General features: G+C 35.5%; 1 pseudogene; it reads left to right on the top strand.

Moving 5' to 3' along the window:
• Positions 1 to 2,217: 2,217 nt before the first annotated feature.
• LOC117802510 lies at positions 2,218 to 2,313 on the top strand (annotated as a pseudogene).
• The last annotated feature ends 7,223 nt before the right edge of the window (positions 2,314 to 9,536 follow it).

Raw genomic sequence — 9,536 nt, 5'->3', positions numbered from 1 at the left:
GGTGGGACTCTTGATTTCTGCTCAGGTCATGATCTCTCAGGGTCATGGAATCAAGCCCCAGGTCAGGCTCTACACTCAGTTCAGAGTCTGCTTGTCCCTCTCCCTCTGCTCCTCCCCCAATGCTCTCTCTCTCTCTCTAAAATGAATAAATAAAATCTTTAAAAAAAATAAACCAGCCATGTCAATTTTATCAGCAAGTATTCTGGCAAAATTATCTTTGAATTTAACCAACTAGAATTTTTACAAAGAGAGCATCAAGTATATGGGAATGTTAAAGCATTTAGCCATTTAGGTTATAGGTGAGAGAGGAAGTTGTGACGTTGTACTAGTTACTGATAATAGTTTTGGTTCTTTAAAAAATAATGTTTTCTATATTTCAGGATTATCAATTTGATTAGTAAACCTCTATATTAAGGAAAAACAACTAATAACATGGAATATATTCAGTAAAAATATGTTATGTTGCCTTGTGTGTGTTATTTAGGACTCCTGTGTGTACTTCCCTTTATAGAACATCTATCCATCATAATGTAAATTACAGTGTCTCCCCCCTATGGTTTTCTAATCTGTATTTCCTATTAATTACAAGCTTCAAAGCAAGAGGGACATTGTATGCTCTAAATTTGGCATAATCCTTGGCACTTACTAAGTATTAAATTACTATTTCTGGAATAAAGGAATTAACTTACTATGTAGCTATTATTTTAATCCCTTCTAAAAATATACTCCATTTAATCAAGTTATCTCTTTAGAGGACTTGGCTTTAATTCATATGATATGAATATATTTTATTGCTTTCAATCAGGATATTATTTCAAATTAGATATATTTTTTTTTCTGTTTTGAGTTTACAGAATTTCATTTATCTATTTATTTGAAATCTTGAGTCCTGTCTGCTTACTAATGCTTTAGTTAATCCTTTTGATTCTGTTGTTTGGAATCTACTTAAACTCTTTGGTTACTATACACTTTATGAAAGTAATGCAGAAACATTTTTCACTTACATTTGAGGTTAAATTTTGAAAAATCAGTTGTTTTTTCTGTATTGAAAGTTAAAAAAGAAGAGAAATAGCATTTCATATGTAGAGATACTTTATGTGAATACAAGTACGTTAAAAATGTAATGTATTTCAAATAGTATTTCTTTCTTTTTTTTTTTTAAGATTTTATTTATTTATTCGACAGAGAGAGAGCCAGCTAGAGAGGGAACACAAGCAGGGGGAATGGGAGAGGAAGAAGCAGGCTCATAGCAGAGGAGCCTGATATGGGGCTCGATCCCATAACGCCGGGATCACGCCCTGAGCCAAAGGCAGACGCTTAACCGCTGTGCCACCCAGGCGCCCCTCAAATAGTATTTCTGTTGTCACAGACAAGAATACCTTTTGGGAATAGCAGATACAGTTTTGGCAGACTCCAGTCATTCAGGACATACTGTATTTAGAAAACAGTACTTGCATGGATGTCAGCTGGCTGACCCGAGGCTTTACAGGGGGAATGTATACTAGGGTAGTTCTCACATTACAGGATTAAGTTATCATGTTTGCAGGCCTGGAAATTTGATTTGTCAGTCTCCCAAAGATGATTCAGCCCTTAGCCACTGACTCACAATTGCCCAAACCCCACAAATATGATATAATATTCAGAATGATTGTTTTACTTCCAAGAAATTACTATAACCAATCCCACCTGTGTTGGCACTCCGCATGCACATCTTTGATGGGCTAATTGGTGGGAAATCGGTTCCACTGAAAGACTCCTTTAAGAAGAAAAGGGGATTTAGTTTGACAGTCTTCAAGATTATAAATATGATAGCCTAATATAGCTTCTAGAGTAGGGTATGGCAGGGACCTGCAGGCAAATCTAGCCTCTTGCTTACTCATATATACCGTAGGTAAGAAGGGTTTTTACATTTTTTCTAAAATTGAAAAAAAGTAAATAGAAGAATAATAGTTCCAGATTCATGAAATTTGTAGGAAATTTAAATGTCAGTGTCCATGAATAAAGTTTTATGGGAACAGAGCCCCCGTTGGTCACTTACATGTTGTCTGTGGCTGCTTTTTCTATCATGACAGAGTTGAGAGGTTCCGACAGAGATTGCATAACCCATAAAACCTAAAATATTCATTCTCTGTCCCTTTAAAGAAAGAATTGGCAAACATTTGCTCTGGAGACAGGCTTTTCAAATGTTATTTGGCTTATAAATTATTTGAGAGCCTCATGACCAGTAATGACAGTTGGTGGCGTATGAGTCATGGATGATGAGAGCCTCTTAAAATGCAGCTTCAGATTCACTCAGTCTGAGGAACGGTCTGAAATTCTGCATTTCTATGAAACTATGATGTTTGGAGAGGTAAAATTCTAGAGCAGTGGCTTTAAAACCTGGCTACACATTAGGATCTTTGAAAAAATTTTGTTTTCTGTGTGCACAAAGATAAATTCAGACTTATTGGGTTGGTTCCCCATAGTCATTACCCTTTAGAAGCTTCTAGTGATTGGAGATAAAGGCAAAGCGCATTATTAGAGGATTTAAATATGCTGTGACCAGAGCCAGTGCAGTTCATTACAGTTTGCTGTTTGCGTTTCTCCAAAGACTCAACAAGACTTCTTCTTCTTCTTCTTTTTTTTTTAATTCAAGTGTAGTTAACATAGAGTTTTTATTTTCAGTTATAAAATATAGTGATTCAAGAATTCTATATATTACTCAGTGCTCATCATGATAAGTGTAATCTTAATACCTTTCACCTATTTCACCCACCCCCCACCCCCCAGCATCCAACAATTTGTTCTCCATATTTGTCTGGTTTTCGTTTGTCTCTTTTTGTCTTTGTTTGCTCATTTGTTTTGTTTGTTAAATTCCACATGTGAATGAAATTATATGGTATTTGTCTTTCTCTGACTTATTTCACTTAGTATTATACCTTAGAGGAGGACCTAGAGGTCCATCCATGGGATTACAAATGGCAAAATTTCATTCTTTTTTATGGCTAAATAATATTCCATTGTATATATAATCCACACCTTCTTTATCCATTCACCTATGGATGGATACTTGGGTTGCTTCTCTGTCTTTGCGATTGTAAATAATGCTGCAATAAACATAGAGTTGTATATATCTTTTTGAATTAGCATTTTCATTTTCTTTGAGTAAATACCCAGTATCGGGATTACTGAATCATATGGTAATTCTATTTTTTAATTTTTTGACGAACCTCCATACTGTTTTTCACAGTGGCTGCTTTGCATGCCCACCAACAGTGTGTAAGGGTTCCTTTTACTCCAGATCTTTGCCAACAGAGGTCAGTCTGGGGCCATTGTGGGCTTAGGGTTGGGTGGTATCAGCAGTCAGACCAGATGCCTGCCCTCAGCCCGTTTGCCATGGTTGTGGTGACATTGAACTGCAGAGCACTCTCCCTATCTTATCTCTTGAGTGGCTTTTGCTGGTGGTCAGAACTGGCAGTCTGGCCAGGTGCCTGCCAGGGCTGCAGATGCACTAATCAGGGCACTCTCTTTGCACTGCTAGTTAAATGCTTCGGCTGCTGGGACTCTGAGTTTGTGGTTATCTTTCCCTCTCCCCAGGGCAGAAGTCACTTTGGAGAGGCACTGGTCTCTGCCAGTAAAGAGTCAGGAGTTACATTGGAAGGACACTTGCCAGTGGGGCCAGTTGGATGGGGTGATTGGTTGGATGGATCCACAGGACAATGTGGAGGCAGGGTGTAAGCTATGTTAGCAAGATAGGTGAAGAGTGTTCTAGCTGTTTCCTGCAAGTATCCTGCAGACTATCTAGGCTAAGGTGGGAGGAGAGAAATGAAGACTTCCAGTTATTTTGTTCTTGGAGAATCTATTAAAGATCCCTGCCCTTCCAGCATATGTTCTGGAATTAATAAATAAAGCTCTTTTCCCCCAGGTGTTTTTCAGACTGCTGCTTCTCTGCTATATCTCCATGGGGTTGTTTGTTAAAGGGCAGGGAGTATTTCCTTTTGCCCTTTGGCTCTCCCACAGCGTGAACCCATTGATTTTTAAAGTATCTAGAATTAAGCCCTGCTGGTATTTGAAGCCAAATGTCATGAGGACTTGTCTTCTCAGTGCAGGTCCCTTGTGTCAGAGGTGCCTAGTGCGGGGTCTGTTCCTCTCCCTTCTCTATGCTTGTGGTGTTCCTCACACTTGTGGTTAGTCTCACTAGGAGACTGGTTCACAACTGGGTCTCTGCCCCTTGTACCATTTTTAATGTCTCCTCTGTATAGTTAACTGCGGAACTTCTGTTCTTCTTCTTTGTGGGTCCCTTTCTCAGTTGAATACACTGATATAGCTATTATCTAGTTGTGTTCATGGGACCAGGTAAACTTAGGACCATCTTACTTCACCATCTTCCTGGAAGTTCGAGAGGACTTCTGATGGTAGCAGTGATGAAGTTTCCAGGTGGACAAATTATGGTCAAACAAAAGTCATCATACCTGCTATCAAACATGTCCACCTCCCATGGAGAAGCCTAAATGATACCATTCTGACACCTGAGATAGAATCAATAAAGAGCAAGCTGCTTTTGTCATTGCCTTCCTTGATCTCTGTATCCAACAAGTAATTCTGTGCTTCAAGTTCAAGCACTTTGAGAATGCTCAATTTTATCACTGAATTGGGTGGATAAAAGAAGAATTGGGGTAACTGTTTTTCTTGGATAAATAACAAATGTCTGAACACAGTTTATTTTGATGAGATTTTAAGTATTATCAAAATTTTTACATGTCAACAGTCTTAGGGTGGTATCTTTTTTGAGGATGATAGATCCTCTGTGTCTGATTCTTATTCCCATTTAGCTATTAGGGAAATGTAGTCATTGACATTTGGGGTAAAGAAGGTAACCTCCTGGTTTCCATGGACTGAAATTACAATGAAAAATGAGTACTGAAATGGGAGCAAAATAAAATACCTCAACTGAAAAGAATGAGTGATATAAACGAACACTATATTTACACTAACAGTCATCTATGAAGAGAGATTGACTAATACTGAAAATAAAAGAGGGATATGGTTTATACCTGAGGAATTTGGACTGATGAGACAGACAAACTGAGAGGTGGAATAAGTTAAATTAGAGGTCATGTATAGATATATAGCACAGGAAACCAAAGTGAATTATAAATGCAAGGAACTGAAAAGATCAAAAAGAAGTGGAAAAAAACTACATTGAGTTCAATTCTTTCAGAAGTTCCAAGTAGTAGAAAAATCAGGGTGACAGACAACTGTATACTTACAAAATACTGAAAATGTTTTACAGCTCCAATTCAGAGGTATCTTCAAGGCAATTTTGCACAAGTCATTATAAACAGATTTATCATTTCCCATATGTATTATTAATGGTACACCTTTGTGATTTTCTAAATGTGCATGGATATATACTTACACGCTAGCACAAAGTAATGGTATTATTAAAATATGAGAATGTAGTAATTGTTAATTTATGTGGGCTTACTATGTGCCTTGTACCTTTGTAAGTGTCATCTCACATAAACCTCACTATTCTGAAGTTTTCACATAAGAAAATAAAGGATTGGAAACATTTTATGAAAATGTTAGTTACTCATAAAGTGGAGAGGACTGGCTTTAAAACAAGGCCAAATGATTCCAAACCTTGTAATCCTAATCACTACGCTCTATGACTACAAAACACACAATAAGTATGTCTTAATTCTACACTGTTAATGTCAACTTTTAAATTAGTGGAAGTTAAAAAAGAACGTCACATAATTGCAAATATGTACTCTTGTCATTCTTTATTCTTTTGATATGTATTTTTAAAGTAGAGCTTTACGAAAATAAAAATGTCCAATTTACTTAAATTCATGTAATATTAATGAAATATTTATTGCATTTAACATTATTCTAGCAGTAATTAAAGATCTTGGTGAGAAGATTAGGTAGTGAAAAATATGCCTTTTTCCCCCTTTGATCTTGTTCTAGTAAGTGAGAAAAAAAGTTATACTTTCAAGCTATTTTCACCTTAATGCTTTTAGCACATTTGAAAATAGAGTATAAGCATTATAATTTGAATTCTTTACATAAGTTCTGTTATTTAGTTCTTAGTGACAAACCTAAATGAAACTTTAACTTTGGGTTTTTAAGTGTATTTTATATTTTCTCACGTGTATAGTTGGATGCTATATTTTTATCTGTTTTGCAAGTTTGTTGAAAAAATTATAATTTAAATTGAAGGTAATATTTTAATTTATCTAAAATAGCACTTTTAACTTTAGCAAGCACAACAACAAAAGAAATTAGTGATAATTTTATTGGCTTTATCTTCAAATAATTGTAGTTGAGATTGAAGATATCTAAGAATAAAATTCAAGACATGACTTTCCATGAGGGAATATCTCTGGGTAGAATTAAAACAATTTGAATCTAGGGGATAATATCATTTACCAAAGTCCATGGCTTTATTTAATATTAATTCCGTATTTATGATTGCATTGATTCTCCTCTATTGCTGTTGTAACAAATTACCACGTATTTAGTGCTTAAATCAACAAAAAATTATTGTTTTACAATTCTGTAGGTTACAAGACTCACACTGGTCTTACTGGGCTAAATCAAAGCATTAGCGAGGTGTGTTCCTTTCTGCAGGCTCTTGGAGTAAATTTGTTACCTTTCCTTTTCCAGCTTATAGAGGCTGCCCATATTCCGTGGCTAATGCCCCCTTCTTCTGTCTTCAAAGCCAGAAATATTGCATCTTTCTGTGCTTTATTTTCATTGTCGCATCTCTCTCTGACCCTGCTGCTCCTTCTGCCCTGTTCTTCCAACTAAAGGACATTTGAAATTACATTGTGACTACCTAGAGAGTACATGATAATCTCTCTATTTTAAGGCCAGTGGATAAGCAAGTTTGTTTTCCATCTTATTTCCCCTTTATCAATAAGATAACATATACACAGATTCCAAGGATTAGAGTGTGGACATCTTTGGGGCCCATAATTCTGCCTAGCACAAAAACTTACCCTTGATTTTAATTTAAACATCACTGATTCTGGATTCTTTTTTTTTCAAACAAAGTGGCAGTTATTTTTCATTGTGTCATTCATTCATGGTGTCATTGGTTTTTCTCTCTCTTTTATTTTTATATGTGATTTATCCATGAATAGTCAATTAGTAGCATATTCAATAATAGAACATGAAGTATAATTACAGAATTAGTGAACACCACTTAGATGATCCTCTCTCTTTTCCCTCTGTACCTCTGTATCAATTAATTTTAAAAATATTTTTAACAGTGCCCAAGGCACATAAATAAAGAGCATTTCACAGGAGCCTTACCTCAGTAGGGAAAGAATGGAGATAAACTATAGACCAAGTATGCTGAAGTGCTTCTATTGCAAAATGTAGATGTGGGCCAGGGTTGTAAAGTGCCAAGAATTCACTTTGGGAAAAGAAAACATATTAACAGGATAATTGATTTTGAATTATCATTTAAACTAGTTGAAGTTAATTTAATGGGCTCAATGTTTTGTTGTGATCAAAAGGAGAGAAATTATAAATACAAGTGCTAGCATACAACCAGCCAACATCTTTTTCAGACCACCCCAAATACTCTGAAAAAATTCAGAAGACTAGAGGGACCCCACTGGCTACTTTCTAAGAACTTGGGTATAAACTGGCAAAAACACAAGTACATGTGCCTTATGAGATGTGGAAAATGGTCAGTTTGTGCAGTCATCCTGCCTTGGGTAGCCCTCTGGAAGAGACCTCTTCCAGTCAGTCTCCTGTTTCTTTTGAGGGATTGTCTTGTTCAAGCAAAGTTTCCCGTTGCCTTCATATGCAGGGACATTTAAGGTGCCTGTAAAACTGTAGCAGACCAGAATTCATCTACAGATCTAAGTCATGGTGGATTCCAGTGTATCAGTTAACAGGAACAGGGGATATGTTTTTCTTAGTATTTCAGCTGCTACTTATTCTTAAGGCTGTCCTCTTTCAGATGGATGTCTTCAAATGTCTCTAGTATCAGGGTCCATCACACATTCTCCTCTACTCCGGACTATTGCCTTTTGTAGTATACTCCTTCCTTTGACCTGATTAGAATTTATGACTCTGTTGCGACCAGGAGCGTTGCAACATTAGACATCCCCAAAGTCCACTTATGTCTGGAGATAAAATAGATAGCCAAGTACACACTTCACTGGGACATCGCTTGCTGAATAAGCAGGCATTCTATCAACACATCTTTTTGGAGTGTAAAGCTGAGGAGACAGCAACCCTCAGATTATACAAATCTTGAAAAGTCCTGTAAGAACACAACCTGTAGTGGAAAAATTCTCCCAAAAGAGTCAAACCCAAAATATAATCTGAAAAATTATTACACATGAACAATTTAATGATAAAACAAAACAAAACCCTCTGAGCCTCCAGGCAAACAAATAAACAAAAAGAGAAACTTTCAAAAGAGCCACCACAAAAATACAGTCAAGTTGATATGCATTTCAACAAGGTTCAGTGAAATAAAACAGAGGAACCATATCTCAGAAATGCTCAGGAAAGGAAATATCTGCCAGGGACTGAATATCTAGCTACCCAGTCTTCACTGTAATAAAGCTACTAAGAAATTAACCATATAAGAATGAAGAAAATATTGTATCCATGAGCACTTCCAAAAAAGATATAGGTAAAGTTAGCAAAATAAAATCTCCTTAAAATAAGATCAGTCTCGTTTCATTGTGCAATTGCACAAAAATTCAGATAATCCCAATATATTTAATTTATTTGATATATAAGAAACATTTAAAATATATTAACACATTAGAAACGCTCATTCCCATTATTACTAAACCATATTTCAAATAATATCTGTTCATGCTAAAAACACTCAATAAGATTAAATAGATACTTTCTTAATTTGATATGCATGTATGTGTGTTTGTGTATTACATATATTGGTCCTAAAGAACAACATCTTATCGGGGGAAAATGGGATATTCTCTCTAAAGAAGGGAGAAGGGAAAATGTGCACACACTATTGTTTGGGGAGAATTTTCCAAGATAGCTATAGAAGAGAAAGAACATTTAAAACTCTTTCTATATAAGGTGATATGGTGGTACACTTGAAAAGTTAAAAAAAAAAGAAATTAAAAAGTACTGTAAACAGTAAGAAAATTCAATAAGGTAGCATTTTGTTTAAAAAATCAGTAGGCTTCACATACACAGATAATAATTAGTAGAAACTTTTAATAGAAGATAAAACTTATAAAAATATAAATTAAAAAGTAGGTAAAGTAATATTACGAAGTTGTAATAATTAAAACAGTATGGAACTAGTATAAATATTGACACATAGATCAATAGAACAGAATAGAAAATCCAGTAATCAACCCACAACAATACAGTCAATTAATCTTTGACAAGTCAGCAAAGAATATCTTATGGGAAAAAGACAGTCTTCGCAACATATGGTGTTGGGAACACTGGACAGCAACGTGCAAAAGAAAGAAACTAGACTTTCTTACACCATCCACAAAAATTAATTCAAAATGAATTACAGACCTAAATGTGAGTTC

The sequence above is a fragment of the Ailuropoda melanoleuca genome, chromosome 5 (genome assembly GCF_002007445.2).
Source record: "Ailuropoda melanoleuca isolate Jingjing chromosome 5, ASM200744v2, whole genome shotgun sequence".
NCBI classification, from domain to species: Eukaryota; Metazoa; Chordata; class Mammalia; order Carnivora; family Ursidae; genus Ailuropoda; species Ailuropoda melanoleuca.
Note: the sequence above shows the minus strand (reverse complement) of the source record. Positions and strands in the feature narration are given on the sequence as shown.